Source organism: Anopheles stephensi, chromosome 2, assembly GCF_013141755.1.
Source record: "Anopheles stephensi strain Indian chromosome 2, UCI_ANSTEP_V1.0, whole genome shotgun sequence".
NCBI lineage: Eukaryota > Metazoa > Arthropoda > Insecta > Diptera > Culicidae > Anopheles > Anopheles stephensi.
The window spans coordinates 58,224,418-58,252,071 of record NC_050202.1 but is presented as its reverse complement, the minus strand read 5'-3'; the positions used below and the strand labels follow the sequence as shown (position 1 = coordinate 58,252,071).

At 45.2% G+C, this 27,654-nt stretch overlaps 1 protein-coding gene across 3 annotated transcripts in view; it reads left to right on the top strand.

Annotated features, from left to right (window-relative positions):
* The first annotated feature begins 7,437 nt into the window (after positions 1-7,437).
* LOC118506374 (neural cell adhesion molecule 1-like) overlaps positions 7,438-27,654 on the top strand; it is a 120,933-nt gene continuing 100,716 nt past the window's right edge. The window contains exons 1-2 of one of the 3 annotated variants that reach the window (XM_036043401.1): positions 7,438-7,490; positions 9,216-9,548. The gene's annotated coding sequence lies outside the window, so the exon portion shown is untranslated. Of the gene's footprint in view, positions 7,953-9,215; positions 9,549-27,654 lie in introns of all 3 variants that reach the window. The other 2 variants (XM_036043400.1, XM_036043399.1) reach the window with 2 other exon arrangements.

Genomic DNA, 27,654 nt, shown 5'->3' with positions numbered 1-27,654 from the left:
GCCGCTTGACCCGAACGCTAAACCGTTTTCCTTGTTTTCCGGAAACTCCTTGTACCATGTAATCGGGTCCTGGCAACCTGCGAAAGATGGGCAAATGGTGTAGCTTCAAAGCGACAAAACTATAAAACTTTAACCTCGCCAACCTGAAGCTCGCCCAACCGTTGCGATCCATCTGTTTAGATTTAAACCGGGAATCGATTGTCGTACTTGTTCCCTCTTTTTTTTGCAATTGAGGAATACATTTATCTCGAACCGTTGGAAGGATGGAATCAGTTCTGTGCAGCAGGTCCACTCCACCGTCTTCACTGCCAGAACCCTTATCGAAGAAGCTTTGAGCGGTACGGCGCGCCAAACAAAAAAATATAACGAGGATAAAGAACTTTCAAGTTGTCGAGTACATTGGCAACACTTTCGTCCCCGTTCCTGCCCCATCGAACTTTGTTTGTTAGCCTTCCACCGGTAGCATGCAGCGCAAAGTTTAGGGCACGGCCACCGTGAGGGAAAATGCGTAAACAAGTCCACAGCGGCGTTTGTGCTGGGTTGGGCGGGAAAAAACCCAGCGCGATCATGGAAAAGACGTCGGCCGTGTGCGAGTGAACGGGACAGTCTTTATAATGGTGAAGAGTGTTGAAGAGCTTGAGCATCGGGGAGAAGCGATAGAGAAGGAGAGGGAAAAAACTGGCATGTCTTCCCTCCAAAAACTGAAAATTGGAGATCCTTATCGCTTTCTTGGAAATGTTTTCCGGGCATTTTGTTATTTTTGCCCGAGTTCTTTACAGGGCTGATTCTGGTCGACTACATGGCAGTGGATGCCAATGTGTGTGTGTGTGTGGGTGAGTGCATGGGTTTTGGGCCAGGTTGCGTCTACAACTCATGGTATCGGGGAGACGATTGATCGTCCCATATTAGGTTGCCATCGGTCCTCAAGTTTTTTTTCCTTCTGCTTTGTGCGGTCCGTGTTCTCCAAGAACATGGCTGGGCTGTCTGTTCAGCTGGCGGCAGTCTGCAGACAACCGTCAGGGAAGTGGTTGTTTGTCGGCTACAGACACCTGGCGGTGATTGGGACGATGTTTGATTTTGCGGTTCTGCTGTTGCTCTGGCTGCTCTGCTACTGCTGTTTGGTGTTGATCATGTTGCTGCCTGTTGATAAGCAGCAGCCGGGATTCTTCTCTTCATTAGGTTCATCATCGGGGCACCCTTTTTCATCGGTTGGCCCGCACGAAATAGCTAAATTTTTGCACTGAATTTGACTGTGGAAGATGGTGGCGATCGACGGCACTGCGTACGCGCCTCAATGATGGTCGTTATTATACTGGTGATGATGATGGTATGTGTGGGTTGGTTGGGTGATACATGAATTACTATGTTGATGAGAAAAATCATGCACAGGGTGAAGGATATTTCTAGGTGTTTAACATCAGTCATCTGAGATTGTAAGCTATTATTGCTGTTTGGCGTGCTAGCCGTTCAGGTGTTAGTCAGCCGTGTGAGTGTTTGATTGTTTGAAATACTGCCATTCTTTGTGAACACATATATGAGTCTCAAGTATTCTAAGTCACCATTTAACAGGTCTCTCATTGGCGTATTTGATGAACTTCCTAAGGCTGTCACTGTAGAAATGAGTTTAGAGGGTGAAGCATCGGATGCCCGATATGACCATATCAAGAGCTCTATGTCAAAATATCCGCCTTAGCCCTTTGAACCTCCTGGGCGAAGGCTCCCTTTGGGCAATGTGGTGTAGAACAGGCGCCCAAGGTCGTCTTTCTGCCATTTGTTCAGGAAGTCGAAGTACGATCAACATCACCTGAGGATATATTAGACGTGTGAGCTTTTTCCCGCATTGGCACCTTCTTACACCAGCCGATCGGCATGCTCATTTCCAATTGTTAGGTTGTGTGCCGGAATCCTTAATATGACTATAGCAAAGCGTATACCCCACATAACATTCAAAGTCATCTGCGAGACTTAACGCCATTAATTATACTGAGGCTGACGCTGAAAATGGCAGCATATGTCCCACTGTCTTGAAGTAATAGCTTCCACTGCACAAGAGATTGCTGCAAGTTAAGCGTCAAACATAGTGCATGGTTCTGCCAGCTTTAGGGAAATATTTAAATTCCGTGAAGAAACTAAACAGCCTGATTTGCCTTCCATTTTTGAGGCTTCTGTAAAATAGGCATTGTCCATACCTTTTTCTTTTTAAACCTAATCACAATTCGAGATAAAAAACACGTCCTAATGCCAAACCCATCTAATGAGCGACCTCGATCTATTTGCTTTTCCTATCTGCTAACCCATCCCGTTTGCTGCTCATTTCCCGTTATTCAAACTCCCGACCTCTAATCTCACAAAAAAGAAGCAGATTCATCTATTCGTCGAGTCATTAGCGACTTCAAATGACGAACGGAAAACATAAGTCATTGTGGTTGAGTGCATACAAAAAAAAAGCAAACCACCCCAACAACGACAACCCTTTGCCCCAGGCATTGAAGCCAAAGCATCAATCGCCCGATGCTGGTAGAAAACGAATTTTTCCTTGCGCGCGGACGAATACAGCCCCCAAAAGGCTTATGAAAAATAATTAACACTTAATCACAAATACAATAATTACTACCATCATAAATCATCATTAATCACACGAATCACATGCACTTGAACGCAGACTACGGGAGGGCGCGCCACATACCTCGCGCACTGCACGCTGGGACTCCCACCAATAAGACACAGTAAGCGGAATCGGTGGTAACCTTCGCCAGCTCGGTTTGGGAATCGTTAATCCATCCTTCCGGACGTTGGGCGGTGCGAATTTGGCGTGATGACAGCGAAATTTGCCATCGTATGAAAAACAGTCCAGCGTTGGAGGATTTTTCGTTCCTGGTTTTGTTTTTCTTCTTCTGCTTCTCACCGAGTTCGATGAATTGGCACGCTGTAATGCCCTGTTGTTTGGTTTTTGTTGCTCCGTTTCTCTCTGGGACGTGTGTGTGTGTGTGAGGCGTTCGTGTGACTGTTTTTTTTGTTCGCTTTCAACTCATTGAAATGCTTCTGGCATGGGCTGGCATAATTTGAAGCTGTTATAAAAACAGAAGCATTAATACGTCATCCGCTAATGAAGCCGCTTTCATCCACGCAGCCCGCTTTGGCGGGTGACTTATTTTAAAAAGTCACCATACCTTAGCAGCTCGCAGCGCGACAACGTTGAGATGGATTTAAACAACAACAAAAAAATTATAAACCGAGGATTGTGCGTTATTGGAAGCTGGCCGGATTTATCGGCCGGATAAAGCAATGCGCCCCCAATCACGCGCCCGTTTGGCCTTTGGAAAATGGAATAAAATTAAGTTTGTCGTTGTCGTTCTTCACACAAGCACATTCGGTGTAATTTTGTGTGGCACGGTGCGTGCTGATAGGCACGATAAGCTTGAGCCTTTGTTTGTGGGAGATTTGGTGAATTTTAAGAATGTTTCAATGTGATAAAATTGGTGATGTGGTCCACACTTCCACGAATTGTTGAAAGCATTATTCGCATGAAAATTTTAATCTGCTTCAATCAGACATATTTTCAGCTTTAGGAGTAAAGATGAACGTTATTCCATTTGTTAGGTAGACTATTTATTTTAAGAAACCTCCTATCCATTAATCAAGGTTTACGGGCGTTTCTGTTAAAACTTTCGTTAAGAGCAATCGGACTGGTTTCGGTGAGATATTTTTATCGCAGAGATTTATTTTTTAAATTAAATCAATTTTTAAAGCTATGGTTCAGACAATAGGTTTTCTCAAGTTTTTGGAATCCTGTGTACATGGAAGCGGTTCAGATATCATTTTATATCGGGATGTAATGGTGCTGTAACCTTCTCTGCCACTGGACTGCCCCATTTATTTATACACCATGATTTGTTTGTATGTAAAAAACTAATTATCTTTAGCAATGCCCAAGAATAAACAGTAAGGAGTCTTTCTAAGTGCTTTTAAAATTTTAGATAAAAAAATTGGCCTCAATCTCCTGCGTTCCAAAATGAGTTTAAAATCAGTAAATGAAATCAAAAATATATCGTAACGTGTCCAAAATTTGTAGGATGAATACATACATGAATGAAAACGTGTCAAAAATGTTATCCTCAAAATAGAATCTCAAAAACTCACAGCAAAGACAAAGATCGGTCTAACAAAGACAGTTGTTTGATCAATTTCTTTTATTTAGACTTTTGGCAGGACTTTATATTGCCAAGTGAAAAATTGTGAAAACATTTAGGCGCATTACGATGACTGATTGGGTGGGTAAACCCTGTAGTAGAGACCGATGCTAAAACAAAGATTTAAAGCTAGAATGAGATTAGATTACATGCTAGATTAGTCTTTACATTGGAGAAGGCATAATATTAAGCCTCTTGTTTATAATTGTTGTTCTTGTTAAGAAACTCCAAAAAATGGTAAAATAATTATAACCCAAAGCTAGCTCAAATCACTTTTTATGTACAATGTGAAAATCGTTTTCTTGGTATTTATTGGCAGTGTTAAGCATTTATTCCCAAAAACGAGTTCATATTCTGAAGAGAAGTCCTAGCAAATCCTCGATTAAAATCATTTCTGCATGCTATCTCCCTTTATTACACGTCCTCAACCGTTTGTATGGTTTTCATTTGATTTGTTACAACAATTCATCAAAATCTGGTGTTGCAGTGAAGCAAACCCCAATCATCAAAATGTATATCATATTATAGCCTTTGTTGCTTAATGCTCTCCTCAGCAACTGAGCTCTTGGCATCCAAAGCAACAAACAATTATTTTTCTATCCATTCAGTATGTTCTAATGCTTCGGCTAAAAGCAACACGGCTGCGTCGTTGAATTGGAATAAAAAACAAAGCTTCACTCGATACGAAATGGTTTCAAAATTGCAACAGATAATTTCGAATGCTTTTACTGTGAATTTAATAATTATTTGCACCTGTTTGGCGTAACCCGCTTCATCGTAATTCATTATTTTTGATTGGACTGTCAAGTTATGCTGAACTGAAAACCCATAGCTTTTCTGTGTAAAATTAGTTGGCTTTTAAACACAATATTTCGTACACCTTTTGTTGATGCTGAAAAGCTGTAAATAGTTCCCCTAAAATTCTAACAGCATGCAGTGAAATTTTCAGCTGAAATTGAGTGCATCCATATTAGGTTCGTAATTTGAGTATGGCCACTTCGGATGGTTGTTATGCCGGGTGTTTGCTGTCAGTTCCGATTAAAATTTTCCACCAACCAAAACAATGCGAAACAATGTATCATACTGTATACTAAAGTAAGTATTATGTTTGGTAATTTTATTTAACTTTCAAGTGAATCTAACCCTTCCAATACTTAGTAAACGCATATGAAAAGCACGATTGGAGTAAACTTTGTGGTGCGAAAAATCCTTGAAGCGAATATGATAGCGCTCTGCGATGCGATCCACTAAAACACGCTAATGATGTCTTCATCGAGGGGGAAAGCGCTCGCTTCGTTACGTATGCATCACGCAGGTGGTACCCAGCATTACACCAAGCGCCATCGCTGGTTCTGTTTATTTTTGGGAACAATTATATTGCCATTTATTGCTCGTATCTCGCATCGTTTGCGCTGGCTTTTCCATCCGTTTGCCAGGCTGTGCCGTTACTGCTGACAGCCATGTGTTTCATTTTTTCCTCATTTACTGTTACTTCGCCCGCTCGTGTCGTGTTTCTAGTTCCACGAATCCGGCTGACCGCTGTTGCATGGGAAACCCGCAGACGCTAGGTTTTGTGTTCCTTTCTGCAGAACCCACAAGCGGGTCGCTGAGGGTCGAGGGATCGAGTTTTTTTTTTTTTTGTTATGTTGCAGAAATGAATTAAAGTGCAACGAGAAAAATGGTTAGTATTTCAGGGTCGAAAATTTTCCACTCCAAACGGACACAAGGAAAAACACCCCGAGTAGCTCCAGCGAACCGGGAAAGGACCGGGGTCAGGACCTCCGTGTCTGTACACTGTCACTTCCAAGCACCGGCGGAACAATTACCCCATGGATCAGTCGTGTTTTGAGTGTGTGTGTATGTGCGTTTGTGTCCGCCTCACTAATCCAGAATGGGGCGAGGCATCAAACATTACTTTTTTAAAGTCGCACCCAGTTTGCCGTACTTTCGCTGCGTGCGAGGAAAAGTCGTACAATCAACCATTAAAGATTTATGAAATTCCACCCCCGAAAGCGGACTCGCCTCGCCTGGTGGCTACGTGAGCCATTCTCGCGCGCTCTTGCCGACGCGGGTCACACCTGGGCCATTACGGGATTGGCGTTAATGTTTTAAAGCTTTGTTTTAACTTTTCACCTAGCATCAACGCACATTGCCGGTTCGCTATCAAAGGATGTAGGGGACACGTTCTCAGAAATCGCTGCCAGCGCTGCGAGAAGATTGTGGCAGTGAAAAGCGCTACTTAAGGGGTGGGTTTTTGAGAGGGGAAATGGCCGTGCTGGGGAGGGAAAAACGCCGGTCGGTTGGAGCTTTCAACATTTTGTCAAGTCTTTTGAGTAAACTGAGCCGAGGGTTGGATGAATAATGAAGGCAAAGCAGGACTGAATTAGCACGTTTTACATATGGTCAGAATGTTGCATAGAGTCTTCGGCAACAATTTTGGGACCTGGTGGTCGAGGGCGAGTTTTATAAGCAAGTTTCTTGAGCTAACCAATAAAATATTACTTAGCATTAGGGAGACAATAGCCTTCGAGGGAGGTTCGACTACGCTAGCTACTGTTCTACCTTAAAGAAAACAACAAAAAACTGCAAAGTCACCCGTTCAGCAAGCAATCCTATGTTAATAGAGAAGCCTCGCTACGTGGAAGATATTTTTGTACGTAAGGAAAAAGCATCCACCTTCTGGGAAGATGCGTTCGAATAAGACGTTTCTTGGTAGTAAGTTTGACGTCCAGAGGGCGCTACGCTACCCTGGCATTCTGGCAGCTGTGTTGTGTGGCGCCTCGGATCGGGATCCCGGTGACAGCCGGTGAGCCGACGCTGGAACAGCGCATGCCCATGCGGTCGCCACTCACCAGAGGGCACGGCAGAGAAAGCCGAGACCACCCGTTTTGCAACTGGCCCGGTCCTGGTGTGTGAGTGACCCGGAGCGGGAGAGTACCAAACAGAAACTTTTTTTCAAAGCAGTATCTTGAGAAAAATATTTAATCTCTCACGCTCTCTCCCGCTCTTCGCAGAAGGCTAGTGGTAGGTAAGAAATTTTCCCACCGTGACGCAAGGGCAAGGACATTGGAGATGTGCTACTCGCAAAGAGCAAATCCACTCCGCATCACTCACGCGGAGAACAGTATCCTGCGAGCGTGAGTGACCGTGGATCGTTTTTCGACCCTCGTGACTCGGTGGCGGTACGGTGTACCAGGCCGCTCCGAACGGTACGGTTTGCCCGAAAACCCCGTTAGTTTCGGTGTGACGCCTTCGTTCGACAGACGTTGAGCGCGCGTTAGCCCCACGGTGGTACGCACGGTACGCGTTCGAGTGTACTTCCTTGTTTCCTTTCGGGAGGGCGAAGTTCGGTCAGCAGTTTCGGTGTCCTGTAGCTGTCTAATCTAATCGTCGCCTGCCTTGCCACTGGTTCAGGTGGTATGGGCTGCGCTAAGGGACGTCCTGCCAGCGGAGGACGATGATGCGCGTACTTTATCTGCCCGTACGATACGCCAGTGTTGACAGGTGCGGATGTGATCGCCAATCACAATCCCTAACCAGCCAGAGGAAGAGTGAATGTGTGTGCGTGCGTGTGTGTACGAGGCTGTGTGGGCATATGTCTGCGGAAGCTGTGCTGTATCGGTAAAGAGGTGCAATCGGGAGTGTGTTTTTGTGTGTGTGTGTGCGTACGTGTGTATGCATGTGTGTTTGTGTGCATGTTGGGTGTTGGTTGCGTACGTTCCCAAGCGGAATTTCACAAGCGAAAACGCTATTTCTGCAAAGGTGAGTTAAAGAGAGCCATCGGTCGGTCTTCCAGAGGGTAGTCCCAAGGAAATCCTTCCCACGGGTGGTTTAGTGTGAATAGTAGTGATGGGTGAGGGGAGGGGGAGCTCGGTTGAGGGTTTGAAGCTGTCAGTCATGTGTGTCCGGAGCATCGGAAGCAACCGCTTTCAGCCGTCATACCATCGGCCTCAAGAACGGATAGTCAAACCAGAACTCCAAGGGTCGTTTGGGCGCTCGTGTGCCTATCGTTGGCTGTGGTGTGTGTTTTGCAATTCCTCTCGTGTGGAGGGCCGTTGGATAGGTAAAGCCTTCGTGCGGGAAACGATCCGATAGGAAGCTTCATGCTAGTGTGCCCACATCTGGATTACAGCTGAGTTCGATGCGCGTCCGAAGCATCGCATCCGTTGGTAAACTATCGTGCGGCTAGGACTCGTCTAGGCGCCAACGATGCCGATACGATGATACCGAGTGATTGTCAGTGGTTAAGCTGATGCAGAAACCTGGACCGAAACCCAGCAGCTACACTGAAACAACTGCTGCAGGGGTTTGCGTACTCTGTGCGTACTCAACAGTACTCAACGGTAGCCCTTGAACCTGTCTAACAAAACAGGGTCGGCGAGCGGGAGTTGACCTCAACCGAAGTGGAGTGGTGGTAGTCGCGATGGATTATGTTGAAAGCATTAATTTATTATCACCACCACCATCGCGTACCGGATACTTCAAACCAGGCAAGGCAATGGATAATTGGTCGCCGGCTACTCCGTAAGCCTCCATGCCGAGCCGCACCGGGTTCGATCGTTTGTGCGTTCGATGGGACACGGTTGTGACCACCACCAACAACAAAAAAAGGAGGCCATCGCCAGCTCCAGTGAATGTTTTGCAGCACTAACGGCAACCATGAATCGTTTAGCAGAATATCGCCGGAACTCACCGAGCGAATCAACTGCGATGTGCTACCAAACGGTATCGTCCAAAGTTCGCCAGCCAGTGCAGATATCCTTTTCCACTGGCGTCCACTGGCCTGTGTGTGTGTGTCTGTGTGCATCTGTGTTTGTGTAACCGTTTAGTGTACTCTAGATTTACCAAAGGCTTGAACCGGATAAACCGCGCGCAAAAAATATAAAACAACCCGAACACCCACTTTCCATCATAACTTTATCAGGGTGAAAAGTTTATCAGGCGGCTTGGAACAGGGAAGGAATGTTTGATATAAACCATGCCGTTGATTTTTTGTTTTGCTTTATTTTTCACCATCTTTTACAGCCAACGCCGTGTGTGCGCGTGTGTGTGTGAGGCCGTGTCGACGGTGGGGTTTCAGTGTACGGTACTAGTGTTTTGTGAGCTATGGTGAGAAATGAAGTACGGAAAAAATCGAGTGCAAAAATCGCTACACAGTGCTACACGGCAGGGGGAAAAAAAGGATCAAAGCGATGGTGGCAAGTGTTTTGTGCCACCGTGTGTGGGTGTGAAGGGTAAATGGTGCAATAGAAACGAAAATTGAATTTAGTGTACCTTGTGCATTGAGCTTTAAGTGTTGGAATGAAGGTGTTGCGATGGGAAAGCGATTAAGCGGCATAAAGCATCCAACGGCAATAGGTAACAGGGTTTTCCGAGAACTTTTCTTTAAGGGTTTAAATACTTTATTTGACATTTTTTTACCCTATTTTATTAAGATTTCTCTTGTACGGGAAGTTCCCCTAATTTTAATTAATTTAAGCAAGTTAAGTTCCCGCTCTTCACACACATACTGTCAGCGTGCTCTCAATCAGCTCTGCAATAATGTGCAGAGTGTCCGTGGTCCAGCCCGACTCCGCAATAGGGGAGAAAAACCGCGAAAATGTTTAACGGCGGCTTCAAACAAACCAACCAAAAAAAAAAAAAAAATGCCCGGAAAAGAACTATCGTCGGCAAAATTAAAGCCATCCATCCCCACTGTGCGTGTGCGGTGGTTTTTCGGGGGAACTTTGGCCAGAAGCGGGTGCGATGAAAAATGTTGCAACGGTGATGACAGTGTTTAATTAATTTTTAATGGTACATCGGTGTGGCCCCCGTCCGTACGGGGGCTTTTGATGATGCATTGCATACGGTACCTGTAAGTTTTCCCCCATAGGGTTGTGCCACCAGGAAAATGCTATTGAAGCGGTTTTCCTCATAAAGCTACATTGCAGTCGCACTGCTAGAAATGGGGGAGGGGAAATGGGAATCGATATAGAAAAAAAAAAACAGCTGAACAAATCTAATCTAAGGATGGGAGAAAATCACATTCCAACATCTTTTTTCTTTCGGTGGACACAGCATCCCGGCCATCCAAGTGTCATCATCTGCGGGTGTAAAACAACGCAGCAGACAGACGTGATAGGAAAAACTTTATTCTCCATCAAACCAACGGTTTACCTGCTTTGGTGGCCAAATTTTTCCTTTAATAGGGAGGGGAAAGAGAGGCAGAGAGAGAGAGAGAGAGAGAGAGAGAGAGAGAGAGAATAATGTTGGTATCCGGTTGCCAAAAAAACGCGTGAAAATGTAGGGCAAAAAAAAGCGGGCACCTCAAAATCCAAACGCCACGCAGCTATGTGGCGGCTCTGTTCTCTGTCGTCGTCGTCGTGATCGCAAGTGCAAAAGGAAAATGTGTGCAAGAAAATGATGCTTTTAAAATTTACCGCCATCATTACTTTTTTGAGGACGGGGGTGGGGTGCATTTTCCAACCCCACCTACCCCCCTTGCGTTCCACCACAGTCCAAACACACCCTGAGCTGAGCCCGGAGTTTTTGTTGCGTGTTTGTACGAGATTGTTTCTGTTTAGCACCACCACCCGAGACGACCACCCAGTTCGGCCTTGAGAACCTTCAAGATGAACGCCAAAAAACACACGGCCCCGAAGATAACGGTGTGCGTTGATTTTTTGTGTTTGGTTTTGTTGTTGGTGAGGAATTTCGTTAAGGAAAAGCATCATCAAAAGCGGTTCCATTTTCACGCGGGCACGCAGGCCCCCCTTCTAAACGGAGGTTCCGGAGGGGGGTTAGTGGGAGAGGATTGGACTCTGAGCCGGGGTACTAGCTAGTGTACCTACACGGAGCCCAAAAACTTTAGCCGGTAGTCTGCGTCCTTCATAAAGCGTACAGCAAACGTCTGTTCGCGAAAATGGCCACGCTTTTTACTGATGGGACGCTTTTCATTTAATTTCCTTTCTCTTGGACTAAAGCAGGACAAAAAAAATGAAGCCTGACCAAACTTGACTCCGCTGTGACGCTGTGGTGGGTGGTGGAATAGGGTGGTAGCGTAAAGGAAACTCGGATACTGCTGATCTGTGCGCTGCTGCTTTCTCTTGAGCTCGTGTTCGGGCATTCCTCCATGCCATGATGTTTTCCCATTTGATTGGCACAATTTTTTGTGTGTTTTATTGTGTACGAAAATGAAGCAAGAGAAAGATACATGCTTGCACCGAGCATCGGCAGAGACATTTTCCCGCACACGCCACCCACGGTGGCAGTTTAACGCAGCCATTCTCCCGTGCCTAACCTGACGCACCGGGTACGTTGATTAAATCGAGCTTTCATTCGACTCAGGAAGGCACAAAAAAAAAATACAACGAGCCAGGCAAAAAGTTTAAACAAGTCGCCTTGAGCCTTGTCGGTGTAAAGTTTCTGTGCTGCGATCTGCTGCTCCGTGTCTTTGTTTTGATGTTGTCCCTTCCGATGGGCTGGTTTTTAAAGCGCCCAGCTCCGGTGTTACTTTGGGCTTAGACCAGCACATCACATTTCGTAGAAATCGTTATCGTACGCTTGCTGGTCGTTCCTTTTTAAAACCTTCACAATAAGCACACGGGTTTTATTCGCCTATTCGACGGCGAAGCATAATCCAGCACTTCCGTTAATCATCTCACGTTGGTGTGGCAGCGCAACGTAGCGCCTTGCGACGATGTCAGTGTCATAAACGACACGTAGTGGCTGTTGTCGCTGCTAATAAGAAACCACACACAGACAAACTCATCCCCCTCACACTGTTTATCTTAACGAGAGTTTTCTTCCCGACCGGTTGTCACAGGCATCGTGGGCCGTTCAGACCTTCAGCGGACGCCATCTTTCGCCGAAGACGACTTTGTTACCACCATTTCCCACCACCACCATGACACCAGGCTGACGGAAAACGCTGAAAGCATCTCCAGTTTTGGGCATATTTTCTAATTATGTGCTCCCGCTTGGGAGGGAACTGTGCTTCTAGCGTCCTCTCCTCCAGTGAAAGTAGAAGCTCGTGCAGAACAGAGTTTTAGCATATCAACATCAAAACAGATTAAATGTAATGTTTGCAAGAAAGTGACTCCGGCCCGTGGGTGTGGGACGTGTAGTAGGAAAGCGATCAAATTCGTTCGGATAATGAATATGTTTCATAGGAACGAGTGAGTCTGAGGGCTGGCTGAGCCTAGAAGAAAGAGAAACGGCTAATGAAGGTTTGGTGACGACGTTGTGTTCCAGTTGCGTTGGTTGATGTGTTTATCGAAATGTTTAACAGAATTGTTGACATCATTTTAGATTTGTGGGAAAGGGAAAGAAGCAACTTGGAGTTGGGGCATCCTCAAATAATCCCTTTAAACCCCTTTTTTTTGAATCCCTTTAAAATTCTAGACACCAATTTCAAATAAAAACGAATTCACAATACCAAGTTGTCATTGTTGTGCTGAACTTTATGAAGGAAATTCTCTTAAAATGTTTACCAACCATCGAGATATGGTGGGATACTCTAAACAGTGGCTTTTTATTAGTGACAGTACATCACACAACAAACATGAGAACATGAGCCTTTATAAACGTGTGTCCAGATATGTCTTCAAGGGATTATGATGTGTCGCGTTGAGATGTAATTTCTTTGCTTGATGTCTCACCCTGATGCTTCACGCAGGACTTGAGCAGATGGTTGACATCATCAAGAAAGTCAGGGTGATTCGTTGTTGATGTGCATACAAATACCTCAAGTATCGATGCGTCATATTTACCTTTCAATGTTCAAGATGAAGCAAGAAAAGGATACGCTCCAGTGTCGTGGTTTCCGAATTGTATGCTAACACTATTTGAAACTAGATAACTTGATCACCAGATAAGGTTTATCTGACCTCTTTGAGTCTTATAATACCCATTGCATGAAACAATGAATCCATATCCTTATGCTTATCATATTTCCAGACTTGACCTAACAGATCAACTGCTCAACAATATTGGTCTTTTCTTGGCCTAAAGACCAATAAGCAATGTCACTTATTTAATAGCTCACAAGACTTATTGATACCACGTAGTTGGGTAGTGAGTCCTCACTTCACAGGAATGTTCCGGGTGGGATTTGAATTGCAGTGCTGTTGTGTCAAGTCCCGTGTTGCTATGACCTCTATCACATGAATGCAATAGTCTTTATATAGCAACATGCTTGAATTAGAGTCCTGCATTGGTAAGGCTAGCGTCGCTGGCCTCTTCAACAGAAACGACCATCAAAAGTCATTACGGAGTATATTGCTCCAATAGGCTATCTCAATTACTTCAGTGACATTAGAAAAAAATACAAACTCAGACATCGTCTTCATTGGAGACATTAGTGAAATATTGTCTAAATTTACTTATATTTACTTACTTATTCGTTTTGCTGCAGAGTTCACGCAGCAAGGACAACGTCAAACGCAATACTTATCAGTTATCCAAGAGACCAAGAGTCGCCAAATTCGCCAAGGTGCAATACTGTTTCTCTTCCTTTTATTGCTTTGTTCTTCCTAACGATCGTCCGTCCACCGAACAGTACGCCATCTGCGAAAATCAACAATTCAATTGAAACGCTCCGGTGCCGCTCGGCGCGCTACGTGCTCTCGTCAGTCGCTCGTCGTCGGTCTACAACAATGATGCCGTGAGTGGTTAACATTCATTTGATTTGATTTTCTACACTCATTTGCACCTTCTCGGGCAAATGCTCATTTTCATAACCACCGGCAACACTCGACCACGGGGTACGGAAAACCTTCCCCTCCCCCCCCTCCTCCTCCCCTGCACGTAATTAGTTCATTTCAATTTAGCCCTTTTTTCGTCCCGGAATCGCCACAGTTCCGGAAAGCCCCCGGGCGGAAAGAAAAATACATCCTTCTGAGCCAAAAGTGCCCCCCCTTCAGTCGGTCGGTACCGGGCATTACCTGAGTGGCAGAGGCTACCGGTGTGCGAGTGTGTGGGGTGTGCCACGTGTATTTGGCAATTTTCTCACGTTTCACAGCCACTCGAAACGGGCAGCGGGCAGCCATTGTGTGCCGGGTGGTACCGCTTAACACCAGCGATAGACTCGGGACTTTAGCCGAGGTTGTAACTCGCATCCAAAGCGATCCTTAGAATAAATGTCCTCGTGCCCCATGCCCCCCCCCACCGACTAGCCTTGTTTCATGCCGGTGTTTGTGTAATGGGCTAAAGTTTCTTATCATCGTCACCTTTCCATCCGGCTTTGGTCCACTGGGCCAAGCTCGTTTGCTGCTTTCTGATGGAAATCTATTTTTCCCTACGAAAGTGTGTGTGTGTGTGGCACAAATAGGGTGCTGAAACGGTTACGGCGTCTATGTTTCCGCTTTGGGAGAAACCCGTTTCGGGGGTAAAGTCTTTTGGGCGTGGGACAGCGAAATTAACGAAAATCCAACACCGGCGACACATTCAAGTAATATTCAAATAAATTCCTAATTAAAGCAAAACGCGTTCCGGTCGTCGGACAAACCGTGAGCGCCGGGATGGAGCGTAGTAATGGGTGGTCGTACTAAGTGACTACGCCCGTGCTCCGGAGTCGTTCGTTGTGTGAAGGGTGTTGGTGTTGGCATGTGGAAGGTTACAGCAAGCATCCCGCCCAGCGAAAACCCCGAACAACCGACAGGATCTAATTGTGCTGAGTGGTGTTCGGTAATGTTTTTGCCGCAGAGTGCCATTTTTATTTCAATCAAGCCATTTCTCCTTCGCTGGCTGGCGTTCGGCATCAGCGCTGGGTGGGGTTCTTGTTTCGCTTTCGGATCGCTGTGCCTTAGCTGGATGTGCCGGGTGAAGATGATTCTTTGTAGCAGAGTGGCGCTCGTGACGAAGTGGTTTGCTCGTGTTCTTAGTTTGGTTGGAGTTCGCTTTCGCCGTACGCTAGCACGTAATGGAGAGACCGGGCACAATGGACGCACCAGGGCGAGATAGTGCGACGTTCCGACTATCTGGATAACAGTGTGTGCAGTATCGTGAGAAAAAAACGCCCTTCCGTGTCCTCACAAGTCTTGTGTGTGTTATGGGGATTTTTTTGTTGTCTTGTTTTGTGCCGATATTTGGCGTTCGTGTGCTGGACCGTCTTTTCCGTCTGTGAAGGGAAAATGGAATTGGCAATCCTTTCCAGCGTTTCGTGTGTCTGCTTCCTGTCTGTCTGTCTGGCGGAGCGGTTCTCACGGCCAGTTCCATGCTAGAGAGGTTTTGAATGTTCAGAATCGAATAGGAATGTGATGCAAAACCGATAGTCCGGTCTGTCTCCAGCCGGATCGGTTGTTCGGTTGCCCACAATCGAACGAATCTGTCGATTGGATGATCCATTCGATTCAATATGTAGCACTCCACTCCACTCGGTACAATGTACGAGCACGAGGTCGACACGATAAATCGAATTAATCGCTGCTGCTGCTGCTGCTGATTCCTCCTGGCATCGTCGCTTGATACGCTGACATTTTCTTTCAACCGTGCCCAGTTCTGCGAAACCCGTGGTGATCTGGCTGGACGGAATTACTAATTCGTATTCTACTTTCGTTGATCGGTTCGGCGCTTCGTCTATTACGATGATGGAAGGGAACGTTAGCAGCAACTGTCTCTCGCTTCGGTGGGAACTCTCGGCAATTTTTCGCCGCCTTCCCAAAATCAATCAATATTCAGCGTCATGCCTGCCGGCGTAATCCGGGTGTAATTTTGTGTTTGTAAGCAGTTTTCGGGCTGATTTTTGAGCAGCCAAGGAAGGTTGCTCCATTAGCATTCTAGATTTAAGGTTTACTTAACGGTGTCGCTGAGAGGAAGAATGAAAAAACGGAGCATCCAATTTTACATCTAGTAATTGGGGGAAAAAAGTTGATGAAAAATTGAGCGATTTTTAGAGCAAAAACACATTTACACTACAAGCTCTTTTATGCTCAACGAGCTTCAACATGAGCTCTTTATAGGTACAGCAAAGGCCAGCTTTAATTCCGAAGAAAATTAGCATAAAGAAGTACACGCTCGATGAGCCCTCGATGGAATTGCATCACTTCCGAAGCGTACCATTTTCCTGGAATTTTTTCCCTTGGGAAATGGGCAATCGGATCTAAGGCTAACTAATGGAGCCAGCTTGTCAGGAAAACAGAATAAAAACGGAATCAAACAGCAAGATAAGTGGCTAATTAGGCTAGCATAATTGATCTCCGGTTCCGATTTGGTTGTCCACCGTCAAAATTGCTGCTGCATAATTTGCTCGACGATGGGCTCACGGTGCGTTAAACTTCATGTGTTCCAAATTCGAGCACCAAGCATCTCTCTCGCAAGTGCAATCGTATGTGTGTACGCTTCAGTTCTGAGAAATCCATCCATGCAGAAAGAAATACAATGTTGCGCGAACCTGAGGCACTCGGCATAAAAGTTTTTGGCCTCCAACCTGTGTTCGGGAAGCGCCCGAGAGAGGGAGCCGGCGGGAGCCAGAATTATTTACGCTTAAAATTTCGACAAACAACGTGTTGTTGTTTTCTAATGACAGTACATACCGTTTAATTCCAGTCAATTGGTTTTCATTTAATTAGAGCCCTCCATCTTCTGTACGGTGCGCCCAGTTTCAGCTTAAGGTCGGTAGGAACGATGCTTCTTGTGCGAGTGAGTGTTAGTCAATGTTTTCCAAAAGTTTCGAGGGGCAAGGAAGTGTAATGTTGTCTGGAGAAAATTTGTATGTTCAATGTGTGCGACGGGGAAAAAGCACGACACGATGGATGTGGTACTCTGGCACACACACACTTTCTCTCTCTCGTAATGGTGCCCACAGCCATTACCAGGTGAAGAAAGTTCCGTTTGACTTTATAAGGAGCCGGCGGTTCGGGAAATGTCACCAACGCTGTCGGTGAAAAGCGGGAAAACCTTTATATCACCAGGCTTCGGGTATCAAAAATTAATGTCCCGGTACGGTATCGAATGCGTTACCCCTGTTACAGGGTGGTGGCTCGGTTAGCGCCATTAGCGCTTCAAATCGTGTGCTAAGCTTCAATGAGGTGTGAAGTTGAAGTCGTGTTTAATCTTACACTTTCCACGGGCATGTAGCCATAGAGCTGCGAGCTGGAAGCTCCTTAATTATGTAAAATACTACTTTAAGCGGACGGACGGCACGGCAAAGAAACCTTAACAATTACACCGCGCGTTCAACCAGGGCGTCAACTGATTGGAAAAGTTCTGCGTATGGTTTGAGCGTGTGTGTGTGTGTTTGGTTTTTCCCCATGTGGCGCTTGTCAATCGTACCGTGGCAGCCGTTATGTGCCGGTCACATTCCATGCGTGTTCCCCGGGACGATACACAGCTGCCCATATTCCCAAAAACGGCCGACCTCGGGTATAGGCTAAGCTTAAATGCGATTATAGAAATATAAAGCCACCATTGAGCCTCGGAGGCATCCCAGCCGAAATCTGGATCCTCCGGTGCTCACCCCTGCAAACAGCCGTGACTTTGCTCCGGCACGCATCGGTTCCGGCTCCGCTTAAGAAAACATTTCCCGGGCAAAGAAAATGAAAAAGCCATAACCGGTCTTCATCGGAAAACGGGACCATACATTTATGTACGCACTGGGCCCCACGCCCTTAGGGGTCCTTCCCGGCGTTTTTCTCGAGCCCCCGCCCCCTCACCTGCGGCAGAAAAAGCGTCGCAGTGTATCGCAGAGAATCCATTTTCCAATTTTCTCGAGGCTTATGCGTCGCCGTCCCTGGGCTGTGCAAACAAACATACAAAGTTATAATTTATATTTATCCGGCCACTGTGCCGCTCATTCTGCTGCTGCTGCTGCTCCTACTCGAATGCGTACACACGTACACGGGACACATGGTATCGGTCCGTGGGGGGGTGAAACCGTTTTGCTCCCAGTGGAGCTTGGAGCAGCGAGCGGCTGAAAGACTGTTGACATACAGACAGCCAACCAGCCGGGGAGAAGGAAATGGTGAGCTCCATTTTCCATTTGCCTACGCGTGCCAGCCAAATTGTAACGCCGTTCAACGCTTCTCAGGCCTGGCTTCAGGTCGGTTGGAACTCATTAAAAGAACGACACTGTTTGGGGAACATTTTCCTCCGAACGAAGGTTTGTTGGCCGCCACCACCGCCGACAACTGAACCAAAACTGTTGATCAAGATAAATATTTGTGGTGAAATTTCGGTCCACCGAAAAACTATCGCTACCGGGGAGGGGATCGCCCAAATGGTGCCCCTGGGAACCTTTGCGGTGTCAAATTGATTTATACCGAAGCGTGGGACCCCGATGTCGGGATGCTGCGTTCCGGACATCGGTTCTTGGGAGAAAGTTGTTTAATGATGCTCTGGCGTTGGTGCTGAATTAAGAAAGTCAACTGTGCGACGGTACCGAAGCTTACGACGGCAAATTAACGCGCGCTTTTCCGACCCGGATCAAAGCATCTTGTGCGGCAGGTCGTCGTGCTGGTTGAGCAAGGGAAAAGCGTAATTTCTTCGATTGCTATCGACGGTTTGCCCTTGGAAGGTGATTACAGCGCTTTTTTTGTGAAGTTGTGTTGATTTGGTAGCTTAACGATGCTCTGAGCTTGTTTGTGTGGATTATATTGGGAGTGCTTGGCATGCGTTCGGGCGAATTAATATTTTTCCTGGGTAATACTGAACATTGATAATATTTATTTTTGACTTTGAAGGTTTATAAAGCCTCTTTTAAGAGTGTAAAAATGTGTTAGTACACCAATTTACTGACATTTCTGTCCTGATCACTGGATGATTTTGAACATATTGAATACTGCAATTCGACTAGAATTACCCAATGGCTGGCAGCTTGTTTTTTGGAACTTGTTTATTAAAACGACCTATAATTCCCATTGTTCTTCCTTGAGAGATAATCCCTCGGTTCGACTTAGAAAATCCACTTCCTGGACCTTCCCAAGTTTCTCTGCTGGCAAGAGAGTACAACAAACTGCTCATCTACCTTTTACCTTTTACCTCCAAGGGTGGATGAATCAACGCCTTCACTCCATCAGGTGGCGGATCGAGGGCTTTAGAGGCCTGGAGCAGAATGGCAGTTGAAGTCCTCTAATTGTGACTCGTTTGTGAGTCAGACCAACAGGATCTACCTCGACGATGAAGCCCTGAGCGGCCGCTCCTTCCGCTTTCAGGTGGATCCGCCACAGACTCCAACTAATTTTAGGCCTTCCACTCCTCCTTTGTCCATGTGGATGGCTTGAAAAGGTATTACGGACTGTGCCGTCCAGTGTCATTCTCGTGACATGGCCGGCCCACCAAAGGCTGGTGAGTCAAATTCGCTTCATGATGGTGAGATCACCGTATAGCTCGTAAAAGGAGAGCATATAAGGCGTTTTTACTCGAGAATCGATCTAGCCAAGCAGCACAACAAACCTTTTTTTTTTTTTTTTTTTTTATTCATAAAGAACGGCCTGGCCGTATTGCTCGCACAACAAACCTTAAACATTATGGATCATTGAAATCACGGGATATTTTAAATAACTAACCAAGAGCTCTGGTGGCACAGGTCACAATATTTTCGTTCATAACACTCAAGTCTTGTGCTTGGCGAGACAACTGCTGACTGAAGAGTTGTAGCGTCGGTTGTAGCCATGATGAGTACAAACCTTTTTAAATCTCCTGCATACGTCGAAAAATCCGTCGCAATGACACAAAAATCACCAAACGTGCTGTGGAATGTCGTATATTCGTTCAACAAGCTACGAGCTTATCCATAGAAGGATTAATTTTGGAATTATATCTCTTCAATGTTTGAGTAGATGTAATCTTGTCTCGTGATTAGATTCTCGAGACAGATTCCTTTACCGGGAACGTAAAGCTCTTTAGCAATAAAAATTTCAAAAGTCATCCTAGAAAAGGATATTATTTCGTGGAAACAACTCCCTAACAAATGGTTTCATAATGGAAGAACACTGGTAGAACAATTCTAATCCCTATGAAAGTTTAGACAAAAAACATCTTCCAACAAAGCTTTTAGATTCGATTCCATTACACGTTACGCATTGACACAGTGTACAATTAGTTTGGGAACACACGCACACACTTTTCTCACCTATTCCAATGTCCAAATACAATACGGAACAGGGCCAGATGGAAAGCCTTAAAAGCACGCAGGAAAAAAAAAACGTCGTGCAACCAAAAATTGAAACATTTTTGTTGTGTAATGAAATCATGTTCCACTCACAGTGAACCTATTTTCTGGTGGTATAGTTTTTTTTTGTTCTTCTTGCTGCAAGCACCCATAGAACAATAGAACCATCCACGGTTTATTTTAATGGATGGGAGTGAAGAATACGGGGCGACCAAAAAAAGCGAGCAGTACGCTGTTCTCTGTAAAAAGTGTAGCGCTGATGTAACGCCTAGCACTAATGGTAGATCCTTTTTTAATTAATTAAGATTAAGAGCATTGTTTCGCCGCTGTCGGAAATACACTTTCGTCATCACGCCTCTGTGTAGGCTTTAGCATCTTTTTTTTTTGCTCTCGCCAAAGCCAGCCTTGGTAGGATTTGGTGTTGCTCTCTTTCTGACTCTCACTTTTTGCGATGTTTGGTTAGCTTTCGGCACAGGTTCCACATAACCCGGACCCCACTGAGAGTGGAAATAAAACAACCATAAGCAAAACATTACCTAACACGTTGCTGCTGAGTGCCAAACAACAGTCAATACTATTGAAAAGCCTTGAAAAAAGGAAGATGACACAAGCAAACTGTAAAATGGATTACAAACAATCGAATTTACCAGCAATGGTGTCGCCGGACTGGTGTTGGTGTTTTCCGGGAACATTTTTCCTTCTCTTCACCATCTCGTGCTCAACCATCTCACACAACAGCACACAGAAAAAGAACCCCGAAGCCTAAGGTATCGCCCTGTATTTGTAAGCCACAGAAAGATGGATGGTTTTATGGTAAAATTGTTGGCCAGTGCCGGGAAGAAAAACAGGTTGAGAAAGACCTCTCCCGAAAGAAAACGAAAAACCTGAACAAAATGAGAGAAAACGCCACTGTTTCAAGTCGGTGTCAGTGCTGTCGGCAGTCAAAACAGGCAGATGACATGCAGATGCCCGTTTGTCGTGATGGAGGGGGCGTTTTCTTGTCGCCAAAGGCGAGGATTGAGTGAGTCAACATATTTCTTTCTGGTATTCTGAGCGTTGGTTTTTTTTTGTTTTGTTTTGTGCCGTTGTGTAATTTTCCCTCAGCTCGTTTCTATGCATCCATTAGCTGGATGCTGGCTGCTGGTGCGTTAGTGGTTAAGACCAAACCTGAATCGGTCATTGGCATGTTGGCCTTCATCAAATTTTTACCACTATCACTGACACCGGATAGGCGGGCACTATGATGGCCGAGTAAGAGGGCGAACTGAAGACCGGGATTCAAATTTAAGCCTAGCTAGGAAAATGGAAGAAAAATCCTTTGCAACGAAATTGACAGCCCGAATTGAGCACTATATTTTGACCGTTACTACGCTGCTTCCCCGTTCATGAGACGCTTTGGCAGTCGTGATGTCAACAGCGACGCCACTGCTTGGTAACGAAGCAACTCAGCCAGTGAATTCCTCTTTCGTATGAATAATCCTCTACCGGTTGGATGGCGAGATGGGCTCTGTTTTCGCTTTTCCGGTTTTAGAAGAAGCTGCAGCCCGAGTGGGTCGAAAATGGGTCAAACTACTCAAAACCCTCCCCCCTCCAAGCCAGAAAGGACACCGAACCGGTGTAAGTAAACAAGTGGACCAAAAAGAGACTGTCGAAAGAAGAAAAAAAACGCCTCTAAAAGAAAAACAACACAACTAAACAAACATTTTAAGGACAGAAAAAGCCAATCCAATTCTCAGTCAAAGGTTTTGCTGTTTGATGATGTGATGTAACGGTGATGGCAGGTGGGAGAGGTGGGATGGATGATGTCCATCAATCATTGTGGAAAAATAAAATTGTCACTCGCTTTTTTCGGTGCCTTTGAAGACCTTCGAAGGGTTTGGGTGGGTTGAAGATGGCTTTAAGCCATCAACAAAAGGCTATTTATCGTGGCTGCATATTTAAAGTAGGAGTTGAAGGACAAGCGTTCGTAAAGGGGAATATAAAATATTTTCGATGCAGACTACGTGGTGTAGGAAGATTTTATTATTTAAAGTGATTGAGATTTTGCTCTACTATCCTGGTATTGGAGTATTTATTGGTATTTTTATTACGACGACATGATTTCACATTGTCAATTGTCTGATAAGTATTTATAAAATAGCTTAAAGCCATCTGTTGAAATTTTTGCAGTTAAAATGCAGTATGAAGACCGGCACCATTGTCGACTCTACCACTGGGCTCCAATTTATTTTTAATATGCTGTGCGTAAATTGTATTATAGGCATGTTGGATAAATTAGTTGCTTATAATGGAATTTATAAAACGTTTTCTTGTTCTGCACAGGAATAAGCAATAAATATACTCAATTTATCGATCTACAAGCAGTTACCAAATAAATTCGGATTTTAAAATTTGGAAGTTACGGTCACAAACGTCAAAGGATGGGCCGAAAAGACGAGTTTTGCCCAGTATTTAACTTGTTTTCGTCGTTTTTAAATTATTTCTAATTAATGTTGAATAATAAATTATCAAATCTCTGTTTAATTAAAAAAACGATATGGAAGAAACAATTCAATATGTTTCTCATGAAAATATTGTAAAACGCCACGATGTAAAGGTACATGAACATTGCAAGATTATTTATACAGTTTTGCTCAACGCTGTTTACTGTCTTCTTCTTCTTTGGCACTACAACCTCAGTAGGTCTCAACCTGCAATTTCAAATTTCCTGTGACTCAATTTTACACGTTCGTAGCTGGATCAGTCAGTCCTGCGAACGAGGAGGTTTGAAGCGAACAGAAGTTTTCTTTTTAACAAACCGAAAGAAACATTTTAAGAATCGGCCCAATAGCCTTATGTATGTGGGCCAAGAATTTGTTGATAACAAAAATGTGTAAAGAAGCTGATAACCAAAGTAATCTTAACAAAGACGGCTTCAAAAACAGTCCTTGTAGCAGGACGCAACGTATCGATTGCTTCATTGGACTAGTGGAAAAATTGCATTTTTGAATACAATTTTGTTCATATTTATACTCTTTAGCTTATTCATAAATCCGTCTAATTCAAGATAGTGTTTTACACGAAGCATTAAAGCATTTTCTTACTTTACATGTCACAGACGTCCAAATCCTACAAACAGTGAACCATGTGGCAAACGTACCATTTTTTCCTCAATACAATCCCCGCCATTCGTGTGCCGTTTCTTTTTTTCCCCCTTCACTGACAGAGTTGTTTCACTTACAATTTTTGTCCCTCGCTGTTTTTGCTTTTCTTTACTCAAACCCATTGCGGATCCCAGGTCGTCACTCGTATGCACGGGTAGCACACAGGGTACGGTACGAAAATGAAAAGAAATAATATCCAGCAGCTCTATTGAAGCGCCATATGCAGCGCCCTCCTCACACACACACACACACGCACACGCTCGTTCGCCCGCAAGCTTTTTGATACAAAGGCAGGTTGCAAGTGTAGCAAATCTCGGCAAAAGCTCTTCTTCTCCTTGATCAACCTCCTTGCTCGGTGGTGGTGGCACAGCAAGACTCGCCGCGTACAATGCGATCCCTCTGAATAGAAGCACGAATTCTGACATAAATCTTTGGCGTATCCGTCCGCTGTGGCACTTAGGGCGCTTGTGTGTGCGTTCGTTCGTTTTTTGCCTACTTTCCCGTGCCTCTTTTCTTCCTCTGCCATTGGTTTCGGGTGCTCGTTGTCGTCAGTCGGACGTGTTGCAGTTGGTCACTGGTTAGCGCGGTTGACGAGGTGCAGCTCACCGCAGAAACCCAAACTCCCCGGTCACCTTGCCGTCCAGCAACCGACACAACGATTTGCGCTGCATGTTCGCTTCTATTTGTTTTTATTTTGATCGTACACTGTGTTAGCGGCATCGGCAGCGCACTGCTATTGTGCTCATTTTTGTACCAGTTTTTCTGGTCTTTTTTTTTTGCTCTGCGCTAGTCCGTCGTTGGCGTCGAGTGGCCGCAGGGCGAAACCGCGGAATTCTGTCCCCGGCAGCCCCAGTGCATGGCAGTGGGATCTGCACTTTCAATAGGGCGGTGGTGATGTTTCATTAAACCTCGAGTTTCTGCAAATCGGTGGTGCACAGGGATGGGAGTGGTGTCTTGTTATCACGTTAAGCCTTTCATATGGTTGATGGCAGAGACAAGTAACGCGAGGAAACACCTGCATCATCATCATCGTCATCATCGTTGAGGCTAGCGGGATAGCGGATAGCGCCCGGATACAGAAAGTATGCAACGACCGTGTGAGCCTCGCTTTTATTCGACATCGACGATGACAAAACGATGCTTCGAGGAGCTTTCCTGGGGATGAAACGCACACACACACACACAGACACGGGATCTCATTGCATCAAAATCTGCTACATTCATCCATCGGTGTATTCGGTCGTTCGGGGGTCTGTTTTTTGTGTTGTGTGCAATTTTAGCCATGCTTCAGAGGGAAGAAGCAATTCTTTGACGCCACCGTGCAGCTGCGTACTACACGCTGCAATACGACCGCTCCAGATAGATGGCTTGGGTATGGAGCTGTCGAAGCTTTCTTGCAGCACGTGAAGACTGGTGGTAGGCAACCAATATTTCCCAGCCAACGCTACGCCACAAACTTTGATGGTCCCCGCAATGAATCTCGCAAACCACCATAGTTGAGTTGCGTTTTAATCAACGATTTGCTTCAACAGCGTACGATCCACAGCAGTTGCGGAACGGCGAATTTTCCGCACGGGAATCGAATCCCGTACCGAACATTTAGCTTCGGAGCTTACCGCGCGCGCACACACGGAAGCCATCCAGTAGCCATCCCGGTTTTCCCGATCGTACATTTAGATGTTTGGCGGCGCGACATTCACGATTTCCCGCAAGGGACATGCTTTGGTGATTTCGTTCGAGTTCGATGTGCGCCGTGTTTTTCATCCCCCTGGAAACCCGACCACGAAAGCCGTCCCGCGGGCAAAAATTTGACTTGATTGAAATCCAAGGCACGCGAAATCGAAAACCACAAATCCTTCATCGCAATGTATGTGGGAAGCGTTCCGTGTTTTTTTTTGGCTCGTCGTTTGCTTCTGCATCTCCGTTTCAATAACCATTACCCGTTTGGTGATTGTGGTTGGCCGCGTAATTGAATCTAATCATTTATGACAGTTTTGTGGCGATAGTTCGAGGCGATCGTGGCGATAGTATTGAGATGTCGGGTTCGATTACGATTTCGGTAGCACAGGCACAGGGCACAAATGCTGTCGTCAGCAATGCTGCTTGGCTTTTAACATTGTGTCGGCGGTGGTATTGGTAATGCGTATACATTATACAAGTTTTGCTGACCACGGAGATTACAGCATAGAGAGACAATTATACTCAAATGACGTATTTTGAAGAAATTTTCAAACCTACTTCTTGATACCCGGTGATCAGCCTGCGCACAGCTGCTTCAGGTACTGGTTTGATCATTAAACTCAACCAATTTATCAGTCGTATTTCTTTCGGTTGAGCGCTTTATCTCTACCGTCACCAAAGATGCCCCTCTCTCTCTCTCTCTTTCTCTCTTTTTCTCTCTCTTCTTCTTTTCTCTCTCATACCATATACCTTACAACCTAAACCTTATTTCTCCAAACTCACTCCTTGCAATTGTATGGCACATTGCATAACTTTAGGCGCCATTCCCGTTTTCATCAATTGCGGTTTCGCTTTGTCCAAATATTTCTCTTTTCCTTGCCTAATCAAAACCTTTGTTTGCAAATTTATCAGTGCAAAACAGTTTGAATTTGAGAGTTTATTAGATAAAATTAACAGTTTAAAATCTTCTAACAACACGCTGTCAAATGTTTTCATTTTTGAGAAATCTCACTCACGTCCCAGAAATCTCTCTATAGTGGGACAAATGAAGCTCGCGAGGGTGCGGTTGGTAAAGTCGTTCTAAGCCATCCGCATGGACATAGAAGACGTTATAGTCTGCTGCGATGGAGTTATTGAAGGCGTCATATATAACAGGACATTAAACTCGCTGACAACAGCGCTTGACCGTGAGCGGTATTGAGGATACCTCCAGTTAAGCTAAGTTAAGTAAAGGTAAAATGATGCATTCTGTTTTCGTCATCAATATACTTTTAAAAGAAGTGAGAAAAACACAGCAAAAAAGGACCAATTTTTTTACGAGGGATCTAATAACAAAAAACAAAGCTATACCGAAAAAACCCCTAATACAACGATGGATGAACGCAAATATCTTTCCAAGTGGGGGCTTTGTCGAGTTTGTCGGAAGCAGCGCAAACAAAACGCGCTCGTTCGTACCGTAGCTCCAGTACGTGAGAGCCATTGTAAGCTGGCTTGTGGGCCGCGCCTGTTTGCCCATGTGCTTCGCGCGAACAATAGCAAACGGTGGCAAATGAGGGCAACTGTGGAAAACGAGACCAAAACAGGGGAACAACCAACGAAAAAAACAAATTTCACTCTCCTCCATCTACTAATCGCGTGCTGCCGGGAGCAAAGCGCTGGACTCGACACGCTTAGGATGGTATTTCGTTTGTGATTGAGTTGGTGTTTATTGTTATTCGCCCACGAAGTACTGCATCCTCCACGCAGGGAACGGCACGAGGCGAGATGGCGTTGGCAGGATGAGTGGGTCGGTGGGTGGGTTAACTGTAATTTTTGCACCGTTTGGGAACATTAGCACAAAGGCGGGCGGGCCCATTGCTCGCGTTCAACTGTGGCGCGCCTGGCGGTGGCGTTACATTTTTCACGTCAAACACCGGCTAGTAGCCGCGTGTGCCGGTGTACTGGGCCGATTTGTAATCATTACCATTATTACCGATTGCGGAAATGTACCTTTTGTGACGCTTTACGCGATAGTTATTTATCCGCTGAAGCATGGTTTACTTAATCGTAAAACTGGTGGTCCTTTTTTATCTGTTGGGTTTTGTTGGTTCGGTGTTTGTCTAAAACGAAAGGTCACAGGTCGTGGGACTGGTTGGTGAGCGTGAGGTGTTTTATTTGGAATTGCGCGGCGCTAGTGACATGGCTTGCGTGTAACAGGAAATGGTGTTTTTAGATTGCTCGGAACGATTTAGACACGGACATGGAGTTTAAATGTAGCAAAAGAAGAAGAGCAAGCATGTTTTAGGTTGTAAGCGGTTGTAATGGAAAAAATTGGAATAAAAATCACTATGCATAAGCTGTCTCTTTGTTATTAGGTTGCTTATGCTGTTGTTAGTGGAGTGTTGGATAGTTTCATTTAAATTGTTTAACTTATTTGGTTTGAGTCACTGGACAGAATTTGATACAAGGCAGAACTTTCATCGACGGAAATCCGATTGAATTATTTAATTTTAAGGTGAATTGTTAAGCCAATCATAAAGGATATGATATATATTTTGAAAATCTATAAATTTTG